Below are 25,593 nucleotides of genomic sequence, written 5' to 3'. Positions count from 1 at the left end.
TTCTATGTAGGTGAGTTTAGATTACCTGAAGTTTTGTTTCTGATCATCTTATCCTGGAGATAAGGAAAGAAGAGCAAATATTAGCCTCTGTATGTTTGTGACAGTGGTGGTATGGAGAAGAAAGTTCTGGAAACATTATAATCATCTTATCTTGAAAAAAAGAAGTAAAAATCATTCCCAATAAGCTTTGGTTTAGATATTAAGTGTTTTTGATTTAGTGTATAGAGGCAAAAATAATTTTGTTCCAATCAGTACACTGCAATGTGGCATTTTTTTTTAAATCTAATATTATTTAATCCTTACTACTTAATCTTTTAATAGTCAGTATGATTTAATGAAGTTAAAGCAGATGGTCCATTAATGAGGTGCTAACTCTTTACAGGGGCTTTAGGAGTAAATAAACCAATAAAACGGAAGCATCATTTTCATTGTACCAGTAGGCAAGTTGATTGTGTTTTGACTGGAGGAGTGAGATGTAAGTGCAGAAGGAGAGAGAAGAGAAGGACATTATTTAACATTAAGTAAGGACTACCCCTTATATCAGGGGATGGAAGGAACTGCTGCAGCCAGTAAGTCCCTTTCAAAGGATCTGCTGAGACCCCACTAACCCATTTGTCTTTGTACTTTTGTTTGGTTGCTTGTTTTGTTTTGGTTTGGTTTTTTGCAAGCATTATAATAGTTTATTTTTCTTTAATGCTAAGTTACTTTTTTTCCAGGTTTATTGAGATATAATTGACAAATAAAAATTGTATATATTTAAGGTGTGCAGTGTGATGGTTTGATAGACATATACATTGTGAAATGATTATAATCAAGTTAATACATCCATCACCTCACATAGTAGTTACCTTTTTTTCAGTGTGATGAGAGCAGTTATGATTTGCTGTCTCAGCCAATTTCAGTTATACAATACAGCTTATCAACTAGAGTCACCATGTGATACATTAGATCCTCAGACCCTATTCATTTTATAACTGAAAGTTTGTACCCTTTTAACAACCTCTCCCCATTTCCCCCACCTCCCCGGTTCCTGGCAACCACCGTTCTAGTGGCTGTTTCCATGAGTTGATTTTTTTTTTTTAGATTCCATATATAAGCAATGCAGTATTTGTTTTTATCTGTCTGGCTTAATTTACTTAGCATTATGTCCTACAGGTTTATCCATGGTGTCACAAATGGCAGCATTTCCTTCTTTTTTAAAGTTGAATAATTCCCTTCCTCTCCCTCTCTCACTCTCCCATCTCTATCTATCTAGCAATGACATTTTCTTTATCCATTCATCCATTGATTGAAACCTAGTTTGTTTCCATACCTTAGCTACTGTAAATAATGCTGTAATGAACATGGAAGTGCAGATACCTCTTTGAGGTAACGATTTGGGGCTTTTTTACATATATACCCAGAAGTGGCATTGCTAAATCATACAGTAGTTTTATTTTTAATTTCTTGAGGAAATGCCATGCTGTTTTCCTAGTGACTATGCCAGTTTACATTCCCACCAACATTGTGCAAGAGTTCCTTTTTCTCCATATCCTCACCAGCATTTGTTATCTCTTGTCTTTTTAATTATAGATATCCAAACACTGTGAGGTGATATGTCATTGTTTTGATTTGCATTTCTCGGATGATTAGTGATACTGGGCACCATTTCATGCACCTGTTGACTGTTTACATCTTCTTTAGAAAAATGTTTATTCAGGTCCTTTGCCCATTATTTTATTTTTATGCTATTGAGTTAGAGTTCCTTGTATATTCTGGATATTAACCCCTCATTGAATATGTGGTTTGCAGATATTCTCTCCCATTCGATAGGTTGCATTTTCATTTCATTGATGGTTTCCTTTGTTGTGAAGGAGCTTTTTAGTTTGATGCAGTCCCACTTGTCTATGTTTGCTTTTGTTGCCTATGCTTTGGGTGTCATATTCCAAAAATCATTGCCAAGACCAGTGTCAAAGATCCTTCCCCTGTGTTTTATCCTAGGAATTTTATAGTTTCAGGTATTACATTTGTCTTTAATCCATTTTGAGTTTATTTGTGTGTGTGGTATAATATAGGGGTCCAATTCCATTCTCTTGCATGTGGACACCCAGTTTTACCAGCACTATTTATTGAGGAGATTATCCTTTCCCCATGTGTGTTCTTGGCTCTCTTGTTGCAGATTAGTTGACCATATATTCTTGGGTTTATTTCTGGGCTCTCTATTCTGTTTAATTGTTGATGTGTCTGTTTGTATGCTAGTACCATACTGTTTTGATTTTGATAGCTTTGTAATACAGTTTGAAACGAGGAGATGTACTGTCTCTAGCTTTGTTCTTCTTTCTTAAGATTGCTTTGGCTATTCAGGGGTTTTTTTGTGGTTCCAAATTTTAGGATTGTTTTTCCTATTTCTGTGAAAAATGCCATTATAATTTTGATAGGGATGGCATTAAATCTGTAGATCACTTTGTAACCCACTTTTCTTTGAATGAACAAAGAAGTGGGACTGGATAAAGCTAGTAAAGAAATGGCTGGAGGGACATCTCCCAAAGTAGTTCCATTGCCATCCACATTTGTTCTAGGGAAGAAAAAAAAAGCCAGGATCCTGAGATTATCTCATGTGCTTAAAATTCTTCCTGGGTTAGAATGTGAGAGAAGAGAAATTTGGCCAGTTGTGCCACTTCCTTCTTTGTCCACAACAACAACAGCAACAGTAATAAACAAATGTTTTATTGAGTAGATACTTTGTGATAGGAACTGTGGTAACATTTACATGGATTATCTCTTTTACTCTCCCACATGTTGTAAAGGAGGTACTATTTTTACCCTATACAGTCAAAGAAACTGAGTCTTAAAGGGAGGTTAAGTATCTTACACATAGTAACATAGCTGCTAAAGGCTGAGGCTAAGATTTGAATTCATGTACTGCTGAATCCAGAGGTTGCATGCTTAATCCCTGCACAGCACCATTTTTCAATAGACCTTCCTCCTCCATTTTTTAAATTCCAGGTCTCATGTGCTTTATTTGGTTCATCTGCAGAAGTGGAACAGAGAAATCTAGAACGGGCTGTTCATTTCTGAAGTTACCGTAGCAGCCATGTGGAATCAATATGTCCTGCAGGAGGGTATATCTCAATCTATAGATCTTAGAGGGGAGGGGCTAGCCTATTAGCAGACTTGAACACAACAGACTTTGAGAGTGGGAGTTCAGCCCATCCCAGATCTCATCAATGCACCTCAGTTTCATTCCATGAGAGAGAAATCATTAACAGCCAGCCCATTTAACTAGATACAGGGGTAGGTAGAGATTGGAGATTGAAAAGGCATACTTGTTATATTATCCTTCTCAGCTTTCCCTGCATAGTTTTTGATGAGTTATAAAAAACAGTCAATGCGAGATTGAGTTTTTTTGTTGTTGTTGTTGCTGTTTAATCTTTATTGGAGTATAATTGCTTTACTGTATTGTGTTAGTTTCTACTGTACAACAAAGTGAATCAGCTATATGTATACACATATCCCCATATCCCCTCCCTCTTGAGCCTCCCTCCCAACCTCCCTATCCACCCCTTTAGATCGTCACAAAGCATCAAGCTGATCTCCCTGTGCTCTGTAGCAGCTTCCTACTAGCTATCTATTTTACATTTGGTAGTGTGTATATGTCAATGCTACTCACTACGTCCCAGCTTCCCCTCCCCCCACCCCTGGCTCTTTAATGAGATTTAAAAATCAGGGTGTTTTGTATTAACATTCAACCTATATGGTATTGAATCCTTGCCAAGAAATAGCAGGTAATGATTTCACTTTTGTTTTTGGTTTTCTTGCTCCAAGATCAGTGCCCTGCATATAAGATATTACTAGAGAGTCCTTTCTATAGGATTTTAGCTCTCATTTGCTTAAAAGCCTTCCATGCCTTCTGATTTTAGTTAAAATTCTTTGCGAAGGCTCACAAAGCCGCCTTCTCACCAGTCCTGTACACAATTCCACACTGCATATCATGTAAAGCTACTTGCAAATTCCAAATCATGCCTTAATCTCTCACTCTTGTGGGGCTGCCTTCCATACTGATCCTTGTGCTCCCAAAATGGTCCCTCAATTGTTTACCTGGTCAGTTCCATTTAACTCAACCTAAAATGTCAATTTGTATCTCCTCACTCTGGGTCAATTCCCCAAATCATCTTACTCAGACTCAATGAAAAGTATGGACTAGTGTTCTCACCAGTGACTACAACCCAGCAGGTGATCAAGAGCTCAATTTTGCAGTCACACAGCAGGGTTTAAACTATCCTTTAGCCACTTAATAGCTGAGTCCATGTACAGTATTTATTGACTTCCTGTACCTAAGTTTCCTCACCTATAAGATGGATGTTAATAGTACCACCCCCAAAGATTACTGTAAAGATTAAATGCAACAACATAAGTAAAACTTAGCACAGCATCCAAATCATTGCAAGTTCTCCATAGATGTTAACTAATAATCACCAACTAACATGCCAGTGTTTGGGGATGTTTACTGTCATATTTCTCACTAAACTGTGAGCAATTTGAGGTCTGGAATCAATCCTTTGTCTGCATTTTCCATTGTGCTTTGCACATAGTAGGTGCTTCATAAATGTCTGTTAAATGAGAGTGAAAATTAAAGACCATAAAGCTGATTGATGAATGAACAGGATGCTCATGCTTAAATATACTGATTATTTAATTATTGTGTTAAACATGTCTAGGGTTCTTTAAAATTCTCCAAAGGAGGGTTCACCAACTGTTGCAAGTTTGACTTGTTACCCTGAGCATAGGTCACATCCATAATACGGACGTATGAGAAAGTGGCCTCTTTATTAAGAGAGTATAAATTCATCTCAGGCTGAAGAGAACAGATTCAGGATTAGAGCTTCTAGGTAAAAAGAAATCATTGTAAACCTGGTCCTCAATTCTCTTTCCTCTTTTCTGCTCCATGTGAGATTGTTTCTGCTGCCACCAACCAGAATGTGTAGGCTCCAAAATAAAAATCCTACTCCTTTTTGTAAACCCTACCTCAGATATGGACTGAAATCTCCTTCTTTGCACACTCTCACAATAGCTGTCCAAAACCACAAGGAACATAATAGTTAACCAACTTTCTCAAGTACAGGTATATGATGGCAAGTCTAAGAAGTCCTAATGTCCTGGTACCCTTTCACCATCCCAAAGAAGCTATGGTCGATTGGTTTATTCATTCAATCTGCTCTAATTTCCATCTACACTGCAGAAGTTAGAAAAATACAAATGAAATTTCCCAAATGCTTTTGCAGCTGGGTTGCAAATGGGAAATAGGTTCTCCAGTCAGTAGCACTGAATTAAGCGGGGAAAGGGTGGAGAGAGAGGGAATGGTTTGGGCAGTGTCTATTTTGCTATCAAGGCTAAAGCTCTCTCAGACGTAAGTGGCCTTCCTCAGCCCTGGACCACAGCTGGAGCACTGTCCTAGAGCCAGCCCTGGGGCCAGTGGTGTTCTACATCCCCAACTGTCTTCTGGTAACAAAGGCAGCTACTACTTGGGTGTGTTATTTCTACAAATTTGTGTTGAAAATCATTACCGGGAGGCCCAGTCTGGAGCCTACTACCTCTAGCCCAACCACAATTTTGTAAAAACCTAAGTCCTGGTATTAAATTCTTTTCTGCTTAAAATAGCTAGAATAATACTGATACAACCCCCTTGGCAGCCTTTTCTTGCAGCTTTGTTGGCGCTGTGGTCATGTTATTCTCTAGCCAACATCTTCCCTTTTCCTGGCTCCCCATCCTTCTCCCTCCAACCCTACCCATCCTGTACTAGAAAATGATTTCATGATGTTGCTTTTCTCAAGACAGAAGTTAGAGTCCAGGGCCATACCTCTTGCTTCTCAATTGCTTCAAGGTTATAAACCACCCCACTCAGTTTGCTTTCCAGCCCAAAGTTTCCATTTCTCATTAGGAAGGACACTGTTCTTTATAAATGATTTACAGACACTCACTGAGCCCCAGTGAATAACTTACCACCGTGAGGTCTTCTGCCCTCACTTTTGGAAAAACGTCCCCTTTTTCTGCCGTGTCAAATAGTTCCACCCCCTGCAAATCCCTCATAGAATACCCCAAGAACACAAACCTGAAGAACCTCCCAAGAAAGCGAGCTTAGTAACAAATAGATAATGAGAATTAACACAAAAAAAACCCTGCAGGATGGACACAGAAATAGAGCCCCAGCTTTCACAGTTTATAATGTGTTTACTCATAAACACTAAAGACAAGGACCTTTTGCTTCCTCCTTACATTCCACTCCTCTCACTCCCCTCTTAAAAGACAAGGTTCACCCTCTTATGCTGAGATCACATTACACAACCAGGTTGTGAGCACTTTGAGATCAAGAACTGCCTTACCCATTTTTCCATCCTCAGCACCTAGCATTGAGCCTGGCCCAAGTTACCATAGGTATTATAGCAACAATTCTGTGACACCAATTGGATGTCTTACCACTCAATTATATTTTTTAATTGAAATATAGTGGATACAATTCAATTATATTCTGACACTAACTACCAGAATTAGCACAGACCCCACAGGTTAAGGGCCCAGTCCCATAAGACTGTCCCCACTCGAGAGGCCAGCCACAAGTCTCTGGTGTCCCCAAGCTACTTGCACTTCTTCCCAGCTGGCTACAAATTTGAGAGTTGTCACAACACCCTTTAGGTTTCGTTATTCACTAGAATGATTTACAGAACTCACTGAAAGCACTACACTTATAATTACCATTTTATTATAAAAGTTATAACTTAAGAACAGCCAAATGGAAGAGGTGAACCAAATGGAAGGTCTGGGAAAGAAAGGTGCAGAGCTTCCATCCCTGTGGACTCAAGGGTGTGCCACCCTCCCAGTACATTGATCGGTATGTTCATAAGCTTGGAAGCTCTCTGAGCCTCATTTGTCAGAGTTTTTATTGAGGTTTCACTAGGTGGACATGAGTGATTAAATCACTGATCACGTGTTTGAATTAAATCGTCAGTCCCTCTTCTCTCCATGGAGGTTGAGGTGAGGGGCAGTCCTGAAAGTTCCAACCCTCTAATAATGAGCTTGGTCTTTCTAGCATGGTCAGCCCCCCCCTGAAAACTATCTAGGGGCCCACCATGAACCAGCTTGTTAGCAGAAACTCAGGTACAGTGGAAAGGGGCTGGTAGTGAATTAAAACAAACACTCCTATCAGGAAAATTCCCAGAGTTTTTGAAGCTCTGTGCCAGGAACCAGGGACAAAGACTGGGTATATTCTTTATTGTATCACACCATCTGAGACACATTTGTCAAATTGAGTTCAGTTGGCTATCTCCAGCTTCCTGTTAGTCACTTTGTAAAAACTGAATGACAGGGTCTTCCATTCTAGGATTGGAATTCTCCCACTGGAAGTAATGATCTTTAAGCTCTTCCTGGACTATTCATTTAAAACACAGCTTAAATAATCCCCAGTTAAAAGCTTAAATAATCCCCAGTTAAAAGCCTGAATTTAAGTCTCTTTTTAATTACAGATGATAGGAAATGAATTCTACCACCCCAGATGGGCATTTGAGGCTTTAGTATATTAACTACTAACATTTTTATATCGCCTTTGATGTTGCTGTTGTGGGGATATCAGATATTTCTAAGGCTCAGAGTCTAGGTGAATATACTTCCCTGCTAGCCAGAGTAAATATCAAATATGTTGAGCTTTATCAAGGTGTGCACTCAATAGACTAAAACATTTCTTTGTGCATTGAACCAGTTTTGTTTTTAACTACAAAAATGGAATAAGAGGATAGAGATGTATAGTTACTATGCTTTAGGGCTTATATTACTTTGATTAGAAGAAATAAAAGCTGCAAGAAAGATCTGCTTAGCTATGGGAGGAAAATATTAGCTACATAGGTAAATAGATATGTAGGTAGGTAGATGCATGGATGGATGGATGGATAGACAGATAGGGATTTACTTTTATATGTACACATATATGGGCACATATATAAATGCATGTATTTGAATACACAGGGCATCAGTGAGCTTTTTTCTGCAAAGAGATAAATGGTAAATATTTTAGGCTTTAAAGGCCACATAGTCTCTGTCACAATTACTCAACTCTGCCATTATAGTAGGAAAGTATCTATAGATATTACAGAAAGGAATCATTGTGGCTGTGTTCTGCTAAAACTTTCTTTATGAACACTGAAATGAGTGTTATTTAATTTTTGTGTCACAAAATAATACTCTCCTTTTGATTTTTTTCAACTATTTAAAAATGTAAAAACCATTTTTGCTCTCAGACTATGCAAAAAGAAGCAGCAGCCATAGGCTGCTGGCCCTTGTTGTAGACAACAAAGGTTAATCTAGTGATGATATCTCTTTTCTCAGGTTGCATGATCTGAGTGAACCTGCATCTGCTTGGGACTCTGACAGGTGAGTTATTTGAATTCCACTGGATGTTAAAAGAAATCCTCACAAATAATATTATCCCTCAGTCTCTCTAGCCCGCTCTCACACCCTGTTCTGCTCTATCCCTCCTCTGTCTCTATCTCATTCTTAAAAGACAAGATGGGTTTAATGGCAAATGTGCCCCAGATATTTCCAACATTGACTGTTCATGCTATTAATATCAAGGTAACATAGCTGGTGACAGCTTCTTTCATTGATTCATAATTCATGCACCCGTTAAAGGGTATCTGATCCAATGAGTTATACATAGTTCACTCTGAATATGCTAATGTTGTCAGTTTATATCAAAAGAAAACCACAACTTACTTCTTTCTTTACTGAGGAATTAAGGGAGAAAATGCCTCTGCTGGGGGGGGGGGGGGTGGATGGGAAATCCCAAGTCCTGGAAAATACCTATGACTCTGAAAGATCAAATCCTGTTCAAGTCAAAATCAAACTGCCTCTTAGAGATTCTGCCCAAGTCAGTGGTGGCTGTCCTATGGCAACACGGCAGTATTTCTTACGTACTAGCATCACGGACTTTCAAGAGTTAGCTTTCCTTTACAAATATATTTCAGGAAGTGGTCGTATTTTTTAAAGCAATTTAAAAAACTCTTTGTTTAAGTGAATAGGTTCATCAATCAGAAAGCCCAAAGGAAGGTGGGGAAAAAAAGGGTAAAGGTTTTTTTCATTGTTATTAAAGCAGGAGAAATAATATCTGAGGCCTGAGGCTCCATTTGTGAAGAGTGTGATCCGCGGGACTCCTGTTCAAGGTAGGCGGCTGCTGAGCCACTTCAAAAGATCATCTTTATTGCAGAACGATTGCCTGACCCAGTTTCCTGGTCAGCAACACACTTTTGTAGAAACTTCAGGAACTGATGAAAAAGCTGAGCCAAGTTAGCATGGGTACTTTCATCTGGGGCTATCAGGAGGGGAAATATGAAAAGGTTTCCAGGTCCCTTGGATTTAGCACTGCCAGGTGCACCGACACAGAAGCAAAGAATAAAACAAAAGATATGAGCATATTTTAAAAGGTGGTGTCTGACTTCTTGGCAAATGTGCTTGCTATTAGGATTTGTAGAACACAGAGGTCTTTCTCTATTCATAGTCTTTTGCCTAGCAAAATATTTCGATATAATAAAATCCTACTGTAACGTACATTTTGACCATTGACTAAGGATTCACTGCTTCGATATAAAAAGATATTCTTCCACCCAGTCTTATGTCTCCTTGTGAAACAACAATTCTTGGTGCATAAGCAGCGAAACAATATTTAATTTGGAATTCTGACATGCATCATAAAACTAACATAAAGAGCAACAATGTATGTTTTAATGATTTCGAAAGGGAAAACACATTTCCACAAATGGCTCTAAGTTCTATTCATTGAATGCTGGAAAATATGACATCTTTAAGCAAAGAGCTCTTCAGCTTTTTATTTTAAGCATCTGTGTACTTATATTTATCAGTAAAAAGAATCTTTCAAATGAACTATTCAATTTTAGAATTTCCTCATCCAGTTTTTTCTTTCTTTAGGTTAATTTTGGAGAATTTCATCTTAGTTCAATTTTAGTCTTACTATTGTATTAGTTTCCTAGCGCTGCTATAACAAAGTACCAAAACCAAAATGACTTAAAACAACAGAAATCTATAGTCTCACAGTCCTAGAGGCTAGAAATCTGAAATCAAACAGTCCATAGGGCCAATCTCTCTCTGATGGTTCTAGGGGAGAATCCTTCCTTGTGTCTTCTAGCTTCTAGTATTTTCCACCAACCCTTGGTGTTTCTTGATTTATAGATAGATCACTATAGTCACATGGCTGTCTTTCTCCCTGTATTTTTTACATGGTCTTCCCTCTGTGCACATCTGTCTCCGTGTCCAAATTTCCCCTTTTTAAAGGGCACTGGTCATATCAGATTTGGGCCCATCTTAATGACCTCATTTTAACTTGATTACCTTGGTAAAGACCCTACTTCCAAGTAAGGTCACATTGTGAGGTACACATGCTTAGGACTTCAACATATCTTTGGGGTGTGGGGGACACAGTCAACCCATAATATATTTATTGTTATGTATTTAATATAGTAATAACAGTTTTGTTATTTATAGAGAGAGTATGGTTAAAAAATTCAGCAGCAACAAAGAAAGTGACACTAAGGGATCCCTAAGTCATTTCCAGTTGCTTTAGGCCTTCACAACTTGGGATGTCTGCCCACAAGTGTAACTTGGTCCAGCCCATCCCAGGCAAACTGCAGGAGAGAAGCAGGTCTGGATCTCTTCTTGGCAGGACTTTTCTTGAAGGTTCCTAATAAAATATCTGGGTACTTATTCTGACCCTCTGTTAAAATTCACTTCTAGGCCCTCCAGGTCCCGACAGCCATAGTAATTCTACAAAGGAGCCAGCACCAATGGAGCAGGGAAGTGCAAACTGCACTCACTCTACAAGTCCTCTGCTGATGCATCACTCCCGGCTGGCGCTGTGGCACTGGGAGACAATATGGCTGACAGACCCATTAAGCCCTCGGCATTTAAGTGTTTGGAAAATTTGTTTCAAACTGATAAATGTTAGAGCCTAAAGCAGTGGCTCAATTTGAATCACCTTCTGAGATCTAAAAAACCCTGGTCCCTGGTCCTCTCTCCCATGGTTATAACTGAGTCAGGTTTCTGTGCAGCCAGAGCACCAGCATTTTAAAAGCTTCCCAGACATTACTAGTGTGCAGCCAAAGGTGAGAACAGATGGTATAGCTCAGCACTCTTCAGACACTGATGTGTCTAGGAATCGTTAAAATGCAGATTCCGATTCCACGAGTCTGGGGTGGGGCTTGAGATTCTGCTTTCCGAACAGGCTCCCAAGGGACAGTAATGCTCTTGATCTACTGACCACACTTTGAGCAGCCAGGATCTAGAGAACGAATTCTCAAAGGGGCTGCACAATGGAGTAACCAGTAGAGCTATAAAAAAATACCAATGCCTGGGTTTTACCTCCAGTGCTCCTGATTGAAGTGGTCAGGAGTGCTGACAGCATCAGGGCTTGTAAAAGCTTCGCATGTGATTCTGAAGTGCATACCAGGTTGAGAACCACTGCTGTTGAGAAAAGGCAGGAAGGGTCTTGTTGCTTCCACAGATCTAACGATGTGGGCAAGTGGGCTGCACTGGGCATTGTCTGCACTGCTGGCTACTGAGTCTGACTTCGAGGTTTGCGCAGCATCAAGACAAAGGCTGCACAAGTGGCCAGGTGTATGTGCATCACAAATGTTTGACAGGTGATGGGGATCAGCAGGCAGAAGTGAGAAAGCAGACAAGGCTGGTTCTGGGGGATGGTGTTCAAAGAGGTTAATTAAATCTCTTTTCATGTTGGTCAGCCGAGGCCTTTCATAGTTCAACCTGAAAGCTGAAAACAAGCTTTTGCAACAGCAGTCAGAAGTGCTGGAGCAGACCCTGATCCATAGTGAGAAAGGCTGAATACCCCAGCCCTTCACCACCAGCACCAGCAGGTTGGCATGGCCATATATCCAGTGTTGGTTTCTGCAGGTTATCCCAGAATCTGATGTGGTTTGGCATTTTAGTACTCTCGATGTGTCTAGGTTTGAACAAGAAATGGCTACTCTAGTCAAATGCTAACATATGTGTTATAAGTTAAATTGTGTCCCCCCAAATTCATGTGTTGAAGCCTTCACCCCCAGTACCTCAAAATGTGACTGTATTGCAGATCGGGCCTTTACAAAGTTGATTTAGTTCAAACAAGGCTATTAGGATGGGCCTAATCCAATTTGACTGGTATTTTTGTAATAGGGGACATTTGGACACATTAAGAGATACAAGAAATGTAGGGGCACAGAAGAAAGATATATGAAAACACATTTTAAGCCTCTGCTTAGTCATGGCCACTAATATCCCATTGGTCAAAGCACTCTACAAGGTCAAGCTCAAAGTCAAGGGTGAGTATATATACTCCACCCACCACAAAGCCATGGTAGCAGCATGAATGTACAATTCTAGTTAAAGGGAAGTGAAGAATCAGATTAAGTTTTTGATTTACCACACTAGGTTCCATCAGTGTATTTTTAGCATTCGAGTGGCCATGGAATTGGTCTTAATGAACTTTAGGCTAGGGTCTTAGCATCAATCATATCTAGAATACTTGTCTCTGACAACTTTCTGTGAAGCAGTCACTTCTCATTGCTAAGCCTCAGTTTCTTTAAAAAAATAGAAGTCCATTAACTAGATTAGCAATTACAATACAGCGTCCACTTGTTTGTTTAATTAGCTGCACATATTTAAACGGATTTTATGTTAAAATCCAGTTTCTCCTAATAAATTGGAGACTCTGACAACAATGAATGGCAAAGCAACAATCATCAGAAGTGGAGCTGCATCTGCCCCTCTAGACGTCCGCCCTCTCCTGATACCACAGTCCCCACCAGGCACCTTCTCTCATTAAGAAAATGTGCTCGTCTCATACTGGTATTTGAGTTTGGACACCTCCCCCTACCCCCCTTGACTATCCAGCTATGACATTCTGAGATTTTAAATCTGATAAGGATAACTCCCAGTACAAACTCATTCCCAATATTGCTTGTCATACAGTCTCTGCGTTTGTCAGTGTTTAAGTCTGGGGGCAATTTCTAACGATAACTTTTGCCTTGCACATAGAATCTATGCTTCACACTCTATTCACAATCAGAAGGGAATGCTTTTTGAGTCACAGATGCTCCGGGTTTCCATGTAGGGATGTTCTCTTAAGGTTTGAAAGCAATGTGGTGCTTAAGGTACCTTGTTCTGGGACTGGCTAGGAACTCACCCTGAATAGAAACACAGGGAGAGATCTTTTCAGAGCTCTTCCCTTCCCACATGGCTTCCTCAGTCCATCCGCAGTCTTGTCAAAAGAATCGTATTCAACCAGCTGCCCTAGCATTGAAAGCAGCTTGTCTCTTGCATGAGCTACAGCAATGAGTGGGCTTTCATGCGTGCTCTGCTACCCTACCCTTCATCACAGGATGTCCCTCACAGAGGAGACCCTCAGAGAAGAGACATCAGAACTTGGAAATAAAATCAGACAGGAGCGCACACTCTGTGGCAAGAACTGAGATTTAGAGACAAGTGATTGTTATTATTGTTGTTTGTTGGTTTGGGCTGGGCAGCTGACCCAGGAAAGAGAGAAAAAAGAGGATCCCAGGAGAAATACATGAGAGAAGGCACAAGAACAAAAAAAAAAGTGAGAGACCCAGGAAAGTCAAAAGTACCATAGAAGGCAGGCTGAAGAAAGACTGTTTTTTTTCTTTTTCTTTCTTTCTTTGATCTGTTTGAACCCTGACTATGACCCTTATGTGAGGGTACCCTTCCAGGAGCTTGAAATAACATTTTAAAAATCTTTTTGTAGTTAAATATATTCATAGATTTGTATCTCAATCTTTTGTAATGTTTGATTTTGTTCATTTGTTACCCTTAGAAAATCATGTTTTTACTGGACTCAGACTCAGAGGTAGAAGCGGTCAGCAGGTATAGCCTCTGTCTCTTGGCGATCTGTTTCTGGCATTTTCCTTTGGCCTCCGTCATTCCCTTGGCCAAAAGTGTATCACATTCTGCAGGCTCATCCTTAGTTTGCTTAGTACTTGGTTTCTTCAGAGTGACACACTGATGTTTGTGTTGCAGGAAACATGGAGTAACAGGACACTGAATCTTGAGCACTTTGGTCCTAGGTTTCTTACCTTCTTTGTTCAGGGGCTTCCTTTTACAACACACTAGTGGGCATCATCTTCAGAGAGGTTGAACATTTGCAGGTCTGCTGGTTCTTTTGGGCCCCAGGTGACAAAGCACAATGGCATCAGTCCAGGAATATCTTTCTCCCTTTTTTAAAAAAAGTAATAACCAAATTGAGAACACTCAGACTGGCATCTACAGTGCAACACTGAATAGATTTGTTCTCCTTTCTCCAGTTCTCCTTGGTCTGTAACAGGAATACCCCTTACTCACTGGCAGGCAGACACAACTGTTTACTGTGTATCGCTATCCCATTTTATATATGAAACACAGAAGCACAAAGAGATTTTTCTGAAACTTGTTCATTTCATAAATATTAGGTGCAAGATTTGACACGATGACTCTGCTGCCCCAGACGACGCTTCTTCCCCAGCATGAAACAGCTTCTTTAGATAAATACGTAGGGTTGGAACTAAGGCCTAAAACTGTTAAAAACACTTCTGCAAATTCACATAGCTACTAAATAGCAAAGCTAAGATTTGAAGCCAGTCTTTCTGGCCCCAGGTCCTAAATTCTTAAGCACTTGGATGACTAGGATTTCTAAATCTTCTCATGTAGGTAGGTATCAATCTGGCACTTAAATATATCCTGGGAAGGGGATTACATAAATTTATAACTGTTGAGGAAAATAAAGGAAGAATTATTGATCTTCCCAATTAAAATGAATCCTGTTGGCAGACATGGCTCTCAGCATGCAGGTAGAGATTAGGGAAAGAACCAGCCGTCTCTGTGATCACTTCAGCCTTGTGTGTGGGCAGGGAGGACCTGATACTCTGATGGAGACAGGGATACTGAGATTAGGAGACACATCCAGGTCTGATACCTGGTGAATGGACACAGGCAGGTCATCCCAATGCAGTGCAATAGACGTAGAGGGTTCAGGGTCCAGTAAAATCAGAAACCAAGAATTAGAGTGAAAATAAAGCAAAAGTGATGACAATAACCAAAGTTGGAGAGAATTCTCTCTATATTGTTTTGTAAACATTGTGTCTCCTACTTTGTGGGTGAAGAACTTGAGGCTGAGAAGATTTGGACACCTCGCCCAGTGCCAGAGTCAGAATGTGGCTGAACCAAAATTCAAACTCCAAAATGCCTGGGTCTTCAAGTGGCAAGATGGGGGCAAGGAGCTTGCAGGAGCAGGAGGGTTCAGGTTCATCTGGGCTATTAGGAAATTTACCAAGGCTCAGAGAAGGCAGAGGGCCAGTTGCCCTCAGCATGGCCTTACAGAGGACGTACTCAAAATCCAGCATCCCACAGGCACATTGAGAGAGGAGAGAACACTTGTTTTTAAATAAAGCCATTTAAACTTCATAATGTGAAAACAGGAGAAAAAAGCAGTAGATTAAGAGCTTACTGTCTTGGAGGAAATTCTCAAACTATTCAGGCAAAGGAAAGAAGGAAGAAAGGAAGGGAGAGGGGAAAAGAGGGGAAAGAAGGAAAGGAGGGAGCGGAAGAGAAAGAAGTAAGGGAGGTGAAAGGGAGAATGAAAGGGGAAAAATGAAGGCAGAAAGGAAGAGATGGAGGGAGAGAGAAAAGAAAGGATGGAGGAATAAAGGAATTAAAGGAAAAGAAAATTTTAAAAGACATGGGGTCTACCACAGATTAGAGCCCTCAGCAGTGAATGTATAGACAGCTGTCACTGAAGGTTATTTTTAGATAATGAAATTAAATACACCCTTTTATCTCCCGTGCCCCTGTGGATCATGAGTTCTGAGGATCCTGGTCTACAGTACATATGCAACCTTGATAATTCTCCGAGGACTTGGAGCAATACTGTGCATACAGTGGGTGTTGAATAAATAAAAGGTTGACATTGATTGATAGTCTCTTCCCTAAAGGAAATTGATCTCCAATTCAAATCTCCAATATAACACTGAGCAAGGTTAATCTTCATATCCCCCCAGATGGAGACTGATGGGATAGGCCTAAGTAGGCAGAAGTGCATCAGGAAACCAAATTGGGAAATGATAGCTGTTGTCACCCAGGGAATTGCCTAAAGTGAATGTCACTCATGGCCCTCAGCTCCAGCGTCTGAACATTTTTTATTCCCCACGGATATCAATAGGCTGGTGAAAGAACACTTATACAAATGAAACATGCATATAAACAAAGTTTTAACAAATTCTTGAAAACTGACTTTAGCAAGTTGGTCATGAACAACTCAGTTATTTGCTTTTGAAAAACAGTCGCTGCTAATATGCTGAAGGTAGGTGAAGGACAGTTCCTCCTCTTCATTCTCAAACCAAATCTCAGTCAAAACACTGCCATATACACAGACAAGTATTTAAAAAACATACCTCAGCAGAGTGGCCCGGGACTTCATAAACAAACATCCATTAGCAAGCAGACACTAGTAGTGCATGCAACCTGCTCAGTGCATTTAGAGTTCTAACTTTCTGTCCTTTCAGGTGCTTCTCAGTGTCTTAGCCAGCCCAGTCCACATATCTTAAATACCACACACTTCACCAACAAGAGCCCATTTCTAATATCCATTATGCTGATTAGAAGTTTCCAGTTTCTCCAGTAAGAATCTATTTCAAGTATTCATTAAGCTTGTTAACAAAACCACCAGTGTGGATAAGCGATAAGGATAAAAAACATGCCTTTAATAGTTACCTCTGAAGTGTGGCCTTTGTTAATCTAATGTTGGATAACAACCCCTGAAGTGTAGATTCCTATGTATAACTACTGCCCCTTGGGTAGTAAAATCAGCACATACATTTATATTATACTAGAGCTGTGCTGAGTGTTATAAAGTGCATAACAAGCAAGATAACATAAATGATAAACCATATTTAAATATTTTTTTCTTTAAATATAATGATTTTAATAATTGGCAAATGAAGTACATTCCAACATATACCCTAAATATATTCAGTATTATCTTCTTGAATGTGAGAGAATATAAGACATAATTGCCTATTATTTATATAAACACAAGAAAACTCAGCCACTCCCAGATAATTTCATACCCTGCAATATGACCAATATCCTATTTTTAGCAGCAACTTCCATGCTTGCCTTTTCAGCTGAGAAAGCACACATCAGCTGGAGTCACTCTGCTTCCTAGTTTCTAGGTGTTTGGCTCAAACCCTGATTCCAAAGGCAAGTGTGTTGTCCCTCGTAAACACCAGGAGGCGTTCAGTCTTAGGTCCTCTCAGGCTCTGGCAGGTACGAGAAGCTCCATGCCCGGACTCAGTGTCGCTCAGCTCCCACGTGTCCCAAACATTTTTCTCAGCATCTTGACCGTAGTATGGAAGTTAACTTCTTTCAACTGATTTTTAGAATATGCACACCTGCACTCCCTCACTCACTCATTCACTCCTTCATTCAATGTGTTTACTAAAGGTTTGGCAAAGTTGAGGGCTTTATACCTCAAAATACAAAAATTTTAAATTCAACAGAAAACTACTTATTTTGGCCATTCTTTCTCAGAGACTGAGGTCCCATATCTTGTTGTTTACCCATCCTCTGCCACAGTGGAGTTATCGATTTCATGACATAGTAGCTACATTGGTAGAGCAGGGTTAGTTACTTTCCTTCGAAGTCTCTCTTCCCTCACCCCTAGTGCTTTCAAATTTTGCACCATTGGGTGATTTGATTTTTCCAGTAACACAAGACATTTCAGAATTGGGAGGAACAAAAAATGGCATTGTAGCCACCATAATAATGGCCATTTTAAAGCTGTATTGTGTGTAAGAAAGAAATATGAGGAGCACTCAGATCATAGGACAATTATCTAGAAATTTCTAATACAACTTTTCTAACTTTCAGTCTGTGAGTCATTTACATAAGAACTCTTGTCCAGCAAGAATCATTTCTCCAGTCTTCTCTTCTAATGGAACTGTATATTATTATGTTGCCCACATCTAGTTTTACGATATATAACCTTTCTTCAGTTTCCTAGAGAAGAAAATATTGTTTTATTTCCTACATGAACGAGATCTTATTCTCCCAGAGACAACTTTTCTCATTCTGTTTGACTCTCTGAAGATGAAAAACTGACCCTTTGAGATTATAACCATAATCCACAGATATGTTTATATTCCCCCTAAGATCTAAATTGTAAGGTGATAGAGAAAGAGGCTGACATATTTATTCTGGATAAATTCTCATGTTTGTTCCCTTTATTGTTATAAAAAAGATAAATCTGAGCTCTATTTGCCTATTCAAATGTAAATTAGGGAAATGTGGGCCCTAGTGTCTTCTGATGCCTGCGTACATGGAGATCAGAGAGCTTGAACTTAAGTAGCATGGGCAGGTATGTTTGCTTCCAGAGCAGTCCTGTCCAGGTGCCTGTGAGAAGTTTGAGGCGTATGGGCTGCCAAGAACTGCACTTTTGTCCATGTAGGAATATATGGTTTGTGAAGGATAAGCAGCAGTGAAATAGCAAATCTGTAGGAGCAGGACTTCTCAAACTATAATGTGGAAAGGAATTAACTGGGATCTTATTATGATACAGTTTCTGACTCAGCAGGTCTAGGGTGGGGCTGAGATTCTGTCTTTCTAACCAGCTCCCCAGCAATGTCAGTGCTACTGGTTCAAGTAGCAAGATGCTGGAGACAAGTGGAGTCCTCATATGAACTCTAGAGGACATTCTAAATACAAGATTTGAGTTTTATTTCAGTGGTACTAAGGACCTCATAAGTATATATGTATTGTTTAAATGTCTGAATAAAGTCATACTATTTTAAATTTCTTTTTGTAGAAGTATTGATAACTAGCATACATGATAAGTGAGTAGATTATGCTTCATGGATTTTTCACAAAGCCATTTAACCCCATCCAGACCAAGAAAGAGAATATTACCAGCATGCTAGAAGCCTCCCCACACCCATGTCTAAATCACTATTCTTCCCCTCCTCTTTCTCAAACCAACCTGACTCTTGCAAGCAGAGATTAGTTTTGTCTGCTGTAAACTTTATATAAACAAAACTATGCAGTAAGTACTCTTTTGTTTCTAACTTTATTCACCATTATTTTTGTGATATTCAGCTACCTTATTATATGCAGTTAGTTGTTTCTCGCTCCTCTCTACCAGAGTCGGCAAACTTTTCCTTTAAAGAGCCAGAGAGTAAATATTTTCAGCTTTGGCTGCCATATGGGCTCTGGTAAAACTACTGAAGTCTACTGCTGTAGCGTGAAAGCAGCCCCAAATGATACACGGACGAATAGACCTGGCTCCATTCCAAATAAACTTTATTTACAAAAGCAAGCACAGGTCAGATTTGACCTGTGGGTCATAGTTTACTGACACCTGCTCTATTGCAGTCCATTGTAAGGATTTATCACAATTTATCTCCATTTTCTTCTTAATGAGTATATGAGTTTTCTATTGCTGCTGTAATAAATTATCACAAATTTTGCAGCTTCTTTAAACAACACAAATTTAGTATCTCCCAGTTCTGTAGGCCAGAAGTCCAGGTGGGCGCAACTAGTTCCTTTGTTGCAGGTCCTGTAAGGCTGAAAGCAAAGCGTTGGCTGGCCTGGGATCTTATCCAGAGCCTCTGAGAAAGAAATTGCTTCCTACTCATTCTGGTGGTTGATAGAAGATGACTCCTTGTAGTTGTAGGACTCAGGTCCCTATTTCCTTGCTGGCTGTCAACTGGAAGCTGCCTTTAGCTCTCACAGGTCGCTCTTTGGTCCTTCCTCAATCTCAGAGCCAGCAACAACAAATCAAATCCTTCTCACACTTGGCATATCTCTTCTAGAAGCTGCATTGTTTCATGTTTCACATTTAAATGTACAATCTTCCTCAGCTGATTTAGGATATGGTATAAGGGAGTACTGAAGAATCATTCTTTTTTGCATGTGGCTATCCAATTGACCCAGCACTATTTAGTGATAATACTGCCCTTTCTCTACTGCTCTGCTGTGTCAAATTGTCATCAATCAGTAGCCATGTATATGTGAGTTTATGTTTGGACTACTTGCTCCATTGATCTGGTTCTCTATCCTTACACTACCAATGATGATAGCTTTATTTTTTTTTTTTTTAATTTTGGGGGGGTGGGTACACCAGGTTCAATCATCTGTTTTTATACACATATCCCCGTATTCCCTCCCTTCCTTGACTCCCCCCTCCTCGAGTCCCCCCCACGCTCCCTGCCCCCTCTAAGGCATCTTCCATCCTCGAGTTGGACTCCCTTTGTTATACAACAACTTCCCACTGACTATTTTACAGTTGGTAGTATATATATGTCTGCGCTACTCTCTTGCTATAGCTTTATTATAAGTTATATGATAGTGTAAGTCTTTGCATTTTGTTCTTCACGATCATGAGTCTGACAGAGTTTGACCTGAGACTGATTTTGATTAGCATGTGCTACCTGGCAGGGAGTTTGTAAGGGTGGCCTCCATCTGGCTCTAACCACTGAAACTACCAATGTTTACTGTAAAGAACTAAGATTCACTGAATGAATTACTTGGCTATGGTCAGTTTGTTATGCATTGCCAGGTAATTTCGTACTTTATCCTAAAGGCAAATAGAAGGCAGTAAAACAATTTAAGCGAGCAATTAGAGTTTTTACTGCTTTTTAGTAAAGAAGTTAGATGAGAACATGAGTTTCATGGTTAAACCTTGTTTTAAGCAAATATAATAACAAACATAAAGAAGATGGGTGGTGAATCTGGAGTTTATTGAAGTGATCAGAGCTAGAGATGACAGGGCCTTGAGACAGCCCTGTGACAGTAGTCATATAGAGTGGGAGATGTGAGAAAGATTTAATGGTTGCTACTTGGATATTAATTACATCTGGACTGTTGACTCTATTGATAGGGGACATAATACCTAGCAATGCTACTGACAAAGAATCCTGGAGAAATTATGTATAAGGGTAATGGGTTGAGTATTGAGCATGTTGAAATTAAGTTGCCTGCAACCTATCTAAATGGAAACATTTATCAGAGAGAAATAGGGGCTGGTGCTTGGCAGAGAAATCAAAGCTGGAAATAGATTTAGGGAAGTTTTCTGTATTTAGATGATAACTGGAGCCATGATTGAATCAGACCATCCAGAGAATGTGTACAAAACAAGAATAAAAGAATATTATGGATAGAATCTTGGCGAATTTCACCATCTATAGGGCATACTAAAAAAGAGAGAGAGAGGAGGAGGGGGCAGGGAGGGAAAGAAAGAATGGTTGTAAAAGTAGGAAGGGAATCAGGAACAAACAATATTGTCTCTTAGATCTACCTCATGTTACAACTAACTCTTCAATCACAGAATTATTGCCATCTCTAAATAGTAACTGCTCTGCTGAAAATATATGCTATTGCACAGAAAAATATTGATCTTACCTTTGTCCTTTTCTGTAAGAGTTCATCAAAATAGTGTTTTCTATAGTTGAAGCATTACCTATAATGTTAATCAAATTATATGAACACACCAGATTAAACTGAGCAGGGCATTCATAAATAGTAATTTTCATAATGCAGCGACGTAGCCTCATTTTAATTAAAAACAGGTAATGACAGAGAAGTGGAAGGGAAAAATTCTCAGCTGGAATCAAGTGCTTAGGGTCACAAAGAATAAAGGGAATTTTGCTTGGAGCATGGAGATGGGTAAGGTGAGGTGGTTAAAGTGAGAGGAATTTGGTGTATCCCTATCTTGAATCCAGGGTTCTATGTGCATGCACTGGTTAGACGCTGGATATGTCCAGCTTCTGATGATGAGGTTAGGATTTCCTAGTGATCTTCCTGAAGTTCCTAGCGAGCCCATACAGTGAGATACCTGAGATGTGGATAATAGTGAAAAGCAAGGCATGCTGGGACAGGAAGCCACTCTCCCAGGCCAGCTGCCCTCAACCTGTGAAGAGTCTGTTGCCCTTGGGGCTCTTGAACACAACAACCAAAGGCCATCGGTTTCACAGGTTCCATGTTCATTTCATCCAGTAAAAGAGTTGCTTCATCCACAGGGCAGCAAAACAATATAAAATTAGAGGAGGGAATCAAATCAATAGTCCAGCAGGAGACAGTGTGTGTTCTCCTTTGAGCTGTTAGCAGGTGCACTGGGTGAATACAGATAAGTTGATAAATGGCTGATTCGATAGACTGGTAGCAAACACATGCTTTGCCAGAGATGACTTTTTAAGTCACCATACATCAAACAGACAGTGTCGGCCTTTGAGGATAAACCTGTGAAGCCTTGTTGTGCTCTTTGAACTACCTCTGAGACCAGAGACTGAAAAGGGGCCTGAGTATTCCTCTGAATCCACTGGGAGGATTGAAAGCTTCAAAGAGGAGAGCCATCATATCCAGGGAAATACATTGATTGAAGGAACCAGTGTGAAATAGTCTTTAATAATTACCAGAAAGCTGGAATCGACTGGTGTTTTGCTGAGCTATATTTTATCTTTATTGGATTAACTGTGACACAGTAGGTTATGTCAGAGGGAATCTGCATGAATATTAAAAGTAAATGTGGTGTGAATAATAGATAACTTACATTAGATGCACCAGCATGCAGTAATTTTTATTCACCTACATAATTAGATTAAAAAAATTTGCAGAATAAAATACATTGTCTTACTGTAATCCGGTTTGAAAACACCCAAAAGTTATGGCCATAAGGATGTTTGCTGGTATTTTACATATAAATACATAATTCACCCTAAGAAATGTTTTCCAAAAGGTTTCTGGTAGTTACAAGAGTAGGTGATTGTGAACATTAATATTCTTACTGGTCTAGTAAGAAATACCCTTTAGGTCAAATTAAGACTCCTACAATGTTGATACCAGAATAAAACCACTAATATGTAACTTTTAGGTTCACCTATGAGAAATCAGCTGTATTTCTCTTTGGGCTGAGAAAACTGGCTTTAAGGCTTTTCTGGTAGATCTCAATCCTCCCGGTCTTCAAACTGGTATCTTCTTATCTCCCACCCTCATCTGCCCAGATGCTGTTTGCCATTGCTGAAGAAATCCAGCTAGAATCTGTTGTAAGAGGAGGTGGGTTACAACACTGCCTAATTCCACTGAACTATGGATGCTGGGGTCTCCCTCATCCACCACTCTCTGCTCCTGGAGGCTTCTGAATATCCTAGGCTACTGAAAAAGAGAGTGTCCATGTAGGGACGTTTGAATGTGGCTTAGTGAAGTCTATGGGAGGCATGGGCATCACTTCTTCTGGATGGTGCCCAGGCAATATACTGGCAGATACAGGCAGAATCCACACACCACCACCCCACCCCACCCCCGCCCCAAGAGGGCCATGTGGCTCATCAGGCAGGTGACAAATGGGGTTTACCTCATGCTGATGAATGGGCTGCTGGCTCTAGCTGGTCCCTTACAGCTGTGTGGTACTGGCAAGAGATGATGATGGGCTCTTTCTGCTGATCCTGCTTTTCTCCATGTGATGCTCAGGTGCCACTTCCCTCTTTCATCCAGCTCCTCTTTCACTTTCTCAGCCCAACACACCTCGGCTAAGGTGGCCACGTTCCCTGATTTGCCTGGGCCATGTCCTGATTTGCTCAGTTGGTCCCAGCATAATGAATAATCCCCTTTTCATTCTCAGCAGTGACCCATTTGGACATTGTTATGTGGTCACCCTAATTTTCTCCAGTCTTGCTGGGGAGATCACTGTCTGAGTCCCTAAGGTTTCTCTTGCAAACTGTTGTTACAGCACAAACTTGATTCCCTGCCTCCTTCAGGGCATTATGCACAGGTTCTTAGGAGCCTTTTTTATCTCTCTCCACAAAATCAGCTCTTGTAAATGAACAGTTTGGCTGTCCAAGTAGGTTTCTGAGGCTGGTATCACAAGCTTATCTTGGAGGTCCAAGATGGAGCATTAACTGCTTTGATTTCTCTTTGTATTCCTGCCACTGTAATTCTGATGACTGAAGGGGTCATATACAGAAAAGTCCAGAAAAGAAACTCCAAGGGTTTATATGAAAAGTTATTTTCTCACCATGCTCCCACTTCCAAGTCCCCAGTTGCAACTTGCAATCTCAAGATATTTTTGTCACACCTTCTGTGCCTGGTGTAAGTTTTGTGGAAAAAATAATCATTGCTATTAATTATTGAGTACATAGCAGCATCCAGCACACAGGATACCTCATGCACTTGCACCAGTGCCCCGAGGAGGTTATTATTATCACTATCCCATTTCATACAGACGTTAACTCACCTGTACAAGGCTGTACGGTGGTGGAGCCAGAGTTCAGCCTGAGCACTCTTAACTCCAGAACTCCCGCACTTCAAACAAAAAGCACTCCTAATGACACAAAGCTTGCAGACCTATACTTGACAGATTAATTAAAATACAGTATAAACTTCTATTCCTGAGAGAGAGGAGGGTATGGTAAATGCTGTCAGAAACCTCTTTTCAATCATGTAGTTTCCCCCAAATGACCCCCAAATCCTCCCAAGAACAGCTTCCAAAGAGACCTTTGCCGATATTCTTCTGACAGAATGGGCCAACAGCCTTCCCCCAAGAATCGCTCTTCTCATAAATATTCACATCTGCATACCTTTCAGTTCAGAGACAAGTTCCCTGCTCCAAAAGGGTCAGTGGAAGCAGCTGTTTGGTTAAAAGCAGCAGCAGCAAGTCCCTCCCTCCCAAGGCAGGGTGTCACGGTATAATGTGGGACCTGAGCTCCACCTACTGTGCTTCGTGAGGTTGCTTTACACCCCAGAGCCCAGGTGGCCCAGAACCCGGACCCACTCTGCTCCCAGGTGTCTGCAGTCAGCTCTGAGGACCCTACTCTCTGAACAGTCATCACATAGGCTGCATTCTCCCACAGCTTCTCACAGAAGTGTGAGAGGAAGGGAATCATGACAGAGGCAGAATCTGCAAATGTAACTAGATGCATGTATTTAGAAGGATGACTAAAAACAAATGAATATGTTCTAGAAATCTAATTCACCGTGTATATGTGTCAGAGCAGAAATTATTTAAGCTAGTCTCTTATGAGAGTTGATATAGTACATAAGTAGAATAACTAGCCATTATAAATGTAGAGTGCTTTGGGATTGTCAAAGTAATTACACTGAAATTACCCCAGCGATATCTAATCTCCATCATATAGTCAATATGCATGTGAACCTATATTGATAAGATGGAATTAATCTCTCAAAGGCAAGGCTGTTTTTTCCCCTGACTGGGTTAGATGTTTTTCAGTGATGGATGAGGTCAAACCGTGACCAGCAGAATTTGTCAGAATTAACACAGATGTTCCTACATGGTGTTTGGGTTGCACTTCTCATTTGTGGCTTTCATTGTTCCCTTCTCAACATTTCACCACAGTGGCAGATGTTTCCTGAGTGTGCACCCCTTGTATTGCTTTACATCCCTTTGCAGAATGATACTGGGTCAGGGCCTCTCATGAGGTTACAGCTAGTGAATCTTGTATAAATTTTTTTCCCTTGATCAATGTAATGTATGCATGTAGTAGAAAATCAAATAGAAGAGACTAGCTTATA

At 40.2% G+C, this 25,593-nt stretch overlaps 1 pseudogene; it reads right to left on the bottom strand.

The window, feature by feature from the left end:
- Window positions 1-13,857: 13,857 nt before the first annotated feature.
- Window positions 13,858-15,422, bottom strand: LOC130844318 (40S ribosomal protein S6-like; annotated as a pseudogene).
- Window positions 15,423-25,593: the final 10,171 nt, after the last annotated feature.

The sequence above is a fragment of the Hippopotamus amphibius genome, chromosome 2, assembly GCF_030028045.1.
Source record: "Hippopotamus amphibius kiboko isolate mHipAmp2 chromosome 2, mHipAmp2.hap2, whole genome shotgun sequence".
Taxonomy (NCBI): domain Eukaryota; kingdom Metazoa; phylum Chordata; class Mammalia; order Artiodactyla; family Hippopotamidae; genus Hippopotamus; species Hippopotamus amphibius.
Note: the sequence above shows the minus strand (reverse complement) of the source record. Positions and strands in the feature narration are given on the sequence as shown.